Source organism: Dromiciops gliroides, chromosome 2, assembly GCF_019393635.1.
Source record: "Dromiciops gliroides isolate mDroGli1 chromosome 2, mDroGli1.pri, whole genome shotgun sequence".
In the NCBI taxonomy this organism is placed as follows: Eukaryota; Metazoa; Chordata; class Mammalia; order Microbiotheria; family Microbiotheriidae; genus Dromiciops; species Dromiciops gliroides.
Window position 1 is genome coordinate 133,173,593 of NC_057862.1, and position 7,763 is coordinate 133,181,355.

At 37.1% G+C, this 7,763-nt stretch overlaps 1 pseudogene; it reads left to right on the plus strand.

Moving 5' to 3' along the window:
• LOC122738399 overlaps positions 1 to 5,610 on the plus strand; it is a 125,425-nt pseudogene extending 119,815 nt beyond the window's left edge.
• The last annotated feature ends 2,153 nt before the right edge of the window (positions 5,611 to 7,763 follow it).

Genomic DNA, 7,763 nt, shown 5'->3' on the forward strand with positions numbered 1-7,763 from the left:
TTTCTAGCAGGATCATATGCAGAACTCTGATTTTGTTTCTTCCTCTGTTCATATCCTGATAATTGAGGCTGAATTCCCTTGTCTTTAATATGCTATATATTCTCCACCTGGCAAAGGACTCAGACAGATACAGATAAATACCCCGTAGACATACAGACAGAGAAACTGCTGTAATTGCTTTCATAATGACTCTCAGACATCAAAGGAAGGCAAATAATGGTATTTAACACTGTTTCCATTCTTTAGCTGAAATGTAATTTTATAGAGTTATTGTCAGGCAGTACAGTGAACGTACAAGTACAACTGTCATATTCTGCTCATATTAATTAGCTGCCCATGAGAGGTCCAGGCTCGTAATGGCAAAGTTCTCCTCATTTCAGATGGTCTGATATTCAGACAGAACCATACATACAATAGCTTGATTAACATAGTTGCTTAGATCAGGTTTTCCCTGGGAGTGTGTCAATTGGCATTTTGAAGAATCAATTAATTAGCACTCCAAATAATCCATTCTTGGGTTAATGAAAGTGTTTTGTGCAGCTGCAAAAAGAAAAAAAAAATCTTACTTGAAGAAAAACTAAAGCTTTCCAAAATGGCAAGAAAAAAATTTAACATTTGGGCAGCTATGTTGGCCATTTCAACATTCCAATGAAAGCCTATAAAAATAAATCCATATAATTTACATATGTCAATTAACCCCAAAATGTTTGGGTTTTTTGGTTTAGATTGATTAAGGAGTGGCTTCTATGAGGTTATGGAAATTAGAACTTTTATTTACTATTTTAGCTTGTGAGAGAAGTGGATAGAGGATCTTGAAGTGAGGAAAATGTTTGTTCAAGTCTTGCAACTGATATGTACCAGCTGTGTGACCCTAAGAAAGTAACATGACATCTAAGTACTCCAGGCAACTGAACTTTCTGAGACTTTAAATTGGACTTGCCAATTTTCAATTGTGAAGTTTCAATGATGAGAATTCTCTTTACTGATGAAAACATGTATATAGACTCTATGTCTCTACATCCCTAGTGAATAGCAATGCTATGATTTAAATAAGGTAAGAGATAGCTTATTTTACACTATTGGCCATAGTTTCTAACAATTAGACTTTGAGGTAATTTATTTGGTTACTTTTCCCCCAAAATAGTCTTACATAATATTACATATTATGTATTCAGGCTGTTCTGGGTTTAATATTTGATTTTCATATAAGTGAATTACAAATGGAAGATACAAATATATTTTAAGATTACATTAAAGATATAATACATTTTAAAAAAATGAACTGTTTCTAGCAGAGTAGAATAAATGATATTTGCAAACCACTTTCAATAGGTACAATAGTTCTTACACCTAAAAGAAAATGTTTCTACAGTGGTAACAACTAATCATTTCCTTTTCTTCTTTAATTTGAGATCCATTTTATGTTTGAAATTAGGGAGGATTGTACGCACCCTTTTTTAACTTCAAAATATTCCTGAGCAACTTCATAAAACTCTAAGATGGCACAGCAGATAAAGCACTGGACTTAGAGTTAGGGAGACAAGTTCCAGTCTTGCCTTAGCTTCTTATTACCTGTGTGATCCTGGGCAAATCATTTGACTTTTGTCTGCCTGTTTTCTTTTTTCTTTTTTTTTTTTTTTTTGGTGGGGCAATGGGGGTTAAGTGACTTTCCTAGGGTCACACAGCTAGTAAATGTCAAGTGTCTGAGGCCAGATTTGAACTCAGGTCCTCCTGAATCCATGGCCTGTGCTTATCCATTGTGCCTCCTAGCTGCCCCCTGTCTGCCTGTTGTCTTAACTATAAAATAAGGATAGCAATGGCACTTAACTTTTATGATTATTGTATCTGGGCCAAATTTAGTATGGGGAGTTAATGGGCCTCTCACCATAATTTTGGGGTTCAGAAATAATGGGGGGAACCTCTAGGTCCAGAGTTCCCCTTCTCCAAACTGTCTCTTTTCCAGTTATGTCTCCCAGACTAATATGAAAGGAGATTAACAGCCTCTTTTCCACAAACAAATCAGGTTTTATTAATGGTAACAAAATTTACAACACAAGTGTAGTTAATAAAGCTAGGGACAATGAGAAAGGGGATAGAGAAAGTTAGAATCTAAATCTTTCTCAAACAAAAATTGACTCAATCCCCAAACTTGTTTCTAGCTCAGCTGGCTTAAGGAGCCAAACTCGTTGGAAGGAACACAAACTCACCACCACCTGGAATCTGCAGTTCTAAGGAAAAATCAGCTTTGCAGTGTCCCTTAGTTAGGTCTAAAGATTAAAACACCACTAGCTCTTTTCTCTCTCTCTCTCTCTCTCTCTCTCTCTCTCTCTCTCTCTCTCTCTCTCTCTCTCTCTCTCTCTCTCTCATTAAGGGTGGTTCTATAGCAATGCTGAGTCTCCAATTGATTTAACATATCCCCGAGCTGTCCCCATTATAATTTTGCCAGGCCCATACGGGCATGGGGGAAGTCCTAAGTGGGGCTTAGGTACTTAGTTTGATACTTTGACTCAAAAAATGTTCTTTGTGTTGTTTGTTCCATAATCTCTTAAAGTACACACCCATCTTCTCCTAGGCTTTTAAAGCTTGCATCTTTTCTATCTGACTGTGATGAAGCAAAGATGGGGTTATAAAAACTCCAAATACCAATTAATTCCTTACAATTTTAAGGATCAATGAGATAATATTTGTAACATGTTTGTCATAGTACCTGGCACATAGTAGGTGCTATATAAATGTTTATTCTTTCTCCTCTTTTCCCTTCCCTTCTCATCACAACAGTGTTTCTCATATGAACCTGTCCTCTGTTTAACATTTTGAGCACAAATTGAGACTGTTTTTATATGAATCTTTCCTCTTCAGGAATTTCATTAAATCAAACCAAATTGATTTTTGTTCTGTTTTTTTACTTCAGAATTCTGCGGCATTAAAATAGAAAATTTGTTTGTTAGAAGTTAAAATATAGAGGAAACATAACTTTCATATAATGAAATCAGTTGTTCTTAGAGGTATACTGGATCCAGCTCTAACTTGCGTGTGAGAAACCATTGTTAAATTTTAATTGTAGAAGAAGGGAAAGAAAATGGCAGCCTCATACTCTAGTAACCAAAGTTAAGCTGTGGCCAAGCAGGGCTATGGTGTTATGCAGCCAGACCAACTCAAGTATATTCATAGACCATCTAGGTGTATGGTCAATAAAATTATGGAACCTATGAGCAGCCTACTCATGTCAGCCATATATAGGAGAAACAAGTGCAACATATGGAGAGACTATAGATGCAGCCTCTTATGCATAGCTTCCAACAAGTTATACTGTACCAACTTTACCTCAGATTTAGAATCAGCCTGTTCAAGGATATGTTAAAGGAGCTACAATATCTCCACTTGTTGCTCTTGTTTATCCTTTGTTCTTGAAGAGGACCATGATATCAGGGTGATGCCATGACTTGCAGTGAATTGGATTTGAGTGAGGGAGGCTGTGCAAAGTCACCAGCCTCACTCTCTCTCCAGAGCCCCACATACAGATACACACATATACATTGATATACACACATATATGTATATATGAGCATATATATGTATTAAATGAGTGCATTATGAGTATATGTATATACACATACATACAAATATATGTGTGTATATGTATGTATATATAAATATGGTATGGTATAGTATGATAATGATATGATATGATATGATATGATATGATATGATATGATATGATATATATGATATATGTGTATATACACACATAATCAGGATGACTAGAAATGGCCCAGATATTTAAGGAAATTGGCCTTAAGTCCCACAGCTAGTAAGTGTTTGATGTCAGATTAGAACTCAGGTCCTCCCAACTTCAGAGTCAGTGCCTCTATCCACTGCCCCACCTAGCTGCCCCTAATGCCTCCACTGCTCCAGTTACAACCACTCAGACATCATTTGCAGTACAGTCTGCATATGGCACCCAATTTGCTTAACTAATCTATGATAGCAACCACTATACCCACAAGAACCCAGGATGGTAGCAAGTCTGCTGAGACTAGGCAGGCTTCATCTTTTACAGCCAACCCAGCCTTGAATACAGAAAGAGCAACTACAGTTACCACAGGTGCTAGGCAGCTACCCAATACAGTCAGTTACCATACCTCCATCTGTCCTTCAACCAGCTATTTTTTCTACCCAGCAGAATATTTATGATCAGAGCAACTACTCCCAGCAGAATATCAATGGGCAACAGAGTAAACTAGACAGTAGAGTAGCTATTTTCAATAGAGGGGCTATGGGCAACACACCCTCCCACCCCCACCCCCCACCCCACCACACACTGGTTATTTACTCCCCATTGTATCCTACAGATAGGTTCTAAGTCAATGTAGCCAACAACGCAGCAGCTATGAGCAGCAGAGTGTATTCTGGCAGGACTATCCCAGGAGCATGGGTGTGTATAGGCAGAATTCTGGAGACTTTTTTGTACCTGGAGAAAACTGGAACATGAGTGGCCCTGATAACTGGGGTGGGGAGGAGAGAGCTTTGATTGTGGTGGTGTGCAGGTAGAAGGAGGAGGAATAAGATATGGTGGAATGGGTGCTGGAGAGTGAGGTGGCTTCGATAGGTCTAGTGGACCTATGAAAGAAGGACCAGACATTGGCTTAGGCCCACCTGTAGATCCAGATAAAGACTCAGAAAATAGTGCAATGTGTATGCAGGGACTCAAGGAAAATGTGACTGTTGATGAACTGGCAGACTTTTTCAAACTGCTTGGAGCTGTCAAGATGAACAAAAGGAATGGGCAGTTGATGATAAGTATTTGCTTAGACAGGGAAACTTGAAAACTACAAGTAGCCTATGATGATCCACTTGCAGTAGAATGGATTGATAGGAGAGACTTCCAACGTAGCAAACACAAAGTTTCTTTTGCTTGGAAGAAACCTCCAATGAACAGCTTGTGAAGTGACTGCTCTGTGAAGGCAGAAGGATGCTTCCCACTCTCCAAGAAGGTTCTGAAGCGCCAAAGGGGCCAGGATGTCCCATGGGTAGAATGGGAAGCAGAGGAGGAGACAGGGGAAGTTTTATACCAACAAGGATCAGGGGATCCTGAGGAAACCCCTCAGGAAGAGGAAATATCCAGCATAGAGCAGGGGATTGGCAGTATTCTAATGCAGGGTTTGGAAACTGGAATTTTACCTGAAGAACAGAGTGCAATCTGTGTAAAGCCCCTAAAACTGAGGCATTTCTTCTAGTACCGTGTCTGCCTCCTGTTGGTGATAGTGGTAGAGGTGTCCCTAGTGGTATGAGGGGTAGAAGAAGTGGTCTTGTGGACCATGGTGGGTCTGGTGGTATGTTCAGAAGATTCTAAAGTAGAGACACAAGGGGTTCAGGGAGGCTGGGGAATATAGAAAGGGGACTTTGGTGGAGGAGGAAGAGGAGGACCTGGAGGTCCTCCTAGACCTCTAATGGAGCAAATGGAAGAAAGAAGAAGAGCTCATGGAGAACACAGAAAAAATAGATAAAGGCAAGCATAATCAGGAATGCAAACAGGCCCTTCTAGGTGCAGAAACCCCGCAGAGCTGCATGTATTACCAGCTTTATTTTTTGTACCAGAAAATGTTTTAAACTTAAAATTGTACATTTATAATTTTGACCACAACAATATGATTATTCCTTGTCTGTACTTTAGTATTTTTTCAGCTTTTGTATAGAAAAATTAAAATAAGTTAAATGGTAGTTCCCTGAGTGTCTTTCCCTTCTTTTAAGATGATTGTTTAACAAAGACTAAATGAATGAGAAACCACTGTTGTAAGAATGCTCAAATATCATTGTGTGGAGACCCAGGAGGAGAGTTAACTGTAACAATGTTAAATGTTGTTACTGCTGTTTTAAAAATAAAATTGGAGAAAAAAATAGTTGTAAGTATACCTCAGAAACTGGCAATTCATACAAATCAGGGCTTGATTTATCATTTTGATGATTGTGTAAACTTAAGAAAGTGTTATTCATATATATTAAATTTACAATTTCTGGAGAGCCAACGTGTTAAACATTTAGCATCACACTCCTTTATTAGTCTATAAACATTGCTTGAGCTCAGCAGGACTGCAGTAGAATGCTCAAGGAATGAATTCATCACCAGACTAGAAAAATTTAATAATAATAATAACTGTATAATAATATATTTATTTAATAGACATTTAAATAATAGTTATATATTAATAATAGGCACTTATATAATGCTTTAATGTTTGCAAAGTGCTTTAAATCCATTATCTCACTTGAGTCTCAAAACAACCCTGAGTGTTTCTTATGTTTGATTCTATAAACAAAGATTTCAGGGATTGTGAAATTGGATGGGAAAATACCTTTATTTGTACAAATCTCAAAATGATATTTAGCCTTTCATTTAATGATGTATATAGGCAACAAATGTTATTCTGAGAAAGCATTTATCAGACTACCAAAGGGGTCCATGGCACACAAAAATTTAAGAACTCCTGCAATAAATAAATTATATTTTGTCTTTATCACTCACAATAAAATAAATTTGCTTAGTTAAAAGGAAGCATGATGTTATATATATAGAATGCTTACTAGACTCAGGAATATAGTTGAAAGAGTACCCAGTTTTGAGATAGAGTAGTTCAGGTGAAATTCCACCTTATCTCCTTAGTGGCTAGTAAGTAGACTTTGTGACCATAAGCAAGTTACTATACCTCTCTGAGCTTCACTTATTTGTAAAACAAATTAGTTAGAAGAATGACAGTTAAGGAATCTTTCAACTTTAAAACTGTGTCCTAAGACCAATCATCCTATCTTGCATTTGTCATATGTGATCATGGAAAAATCAGTCTTTTTTTCAGTGTCCTAGGAAACTAGCTCAATTGATAAATTTTGAATGTATTTGATAATCTAAATCACTGGAGTGAGCTTCTATACTAGGAATGCACCTGAATTATGAAATCACAAATTTAGACTCAACCCTACTCCTCCCGAGTGCAGCTAGAGTATCCAAAACAGACTAAAACAAATCTTTTTAAAAATATATTAAAAGGGTTTTCTTTTTCTTCCTCCTCCTTCCCCCTCCTCTCCCTCTGCCACCTCCTCCTCCTCCTCCTCTTCTTCCTCTTCTTCTTCCTCTTCTTCTTCTTCTCTAATTAATAATAAATATCGTTGGGATATGAATTAATCAGGAAATGCTTTTTATTAGGTATTAACTTCAGGCCAAAGTTTATTAATTTACTAGATAGCAAATATAACACAGTTTTAAAAGTGAAAAATAATTTTTATAGAATTACATAATTCATGCTATTTCTAAAATGAAATATCCTCTAAATTTATAATATGCATTTGAAATCTCTAATCATAGTCTTCAACTTGAATTCATTCTATTGAAAAGATCTTTGGTTTGCTGTGTTGTAGGCTATACACTACATCTTAAATCTTCTACCCTCTTTGGAAGGATCCTCTTTAGGAGAACATCTTTCTCTTGTACTGATTTTCTAGTGAGTGAGAGCGAAGTTCCCATGCAGTCTATTTATTGCTTCTATTCTTTATTTGTAAAGTCTTTCAAAAACGCAAAATGGTCAAATTTCATTGTCATTGCTTGTTATGGATGTAAGCCAGAAATAAGATCTCTTCCTTATTCCAAAATCAGCGTCCACCATATCTGCATGCTCATTTTCTGATCGCTGATGAGGCGACAAGGTCATTGGACGTACAAGTGCTGATTTAAAAACAGACATGAGAGTGAGATCGAGGTTAGTTGGGTCTAT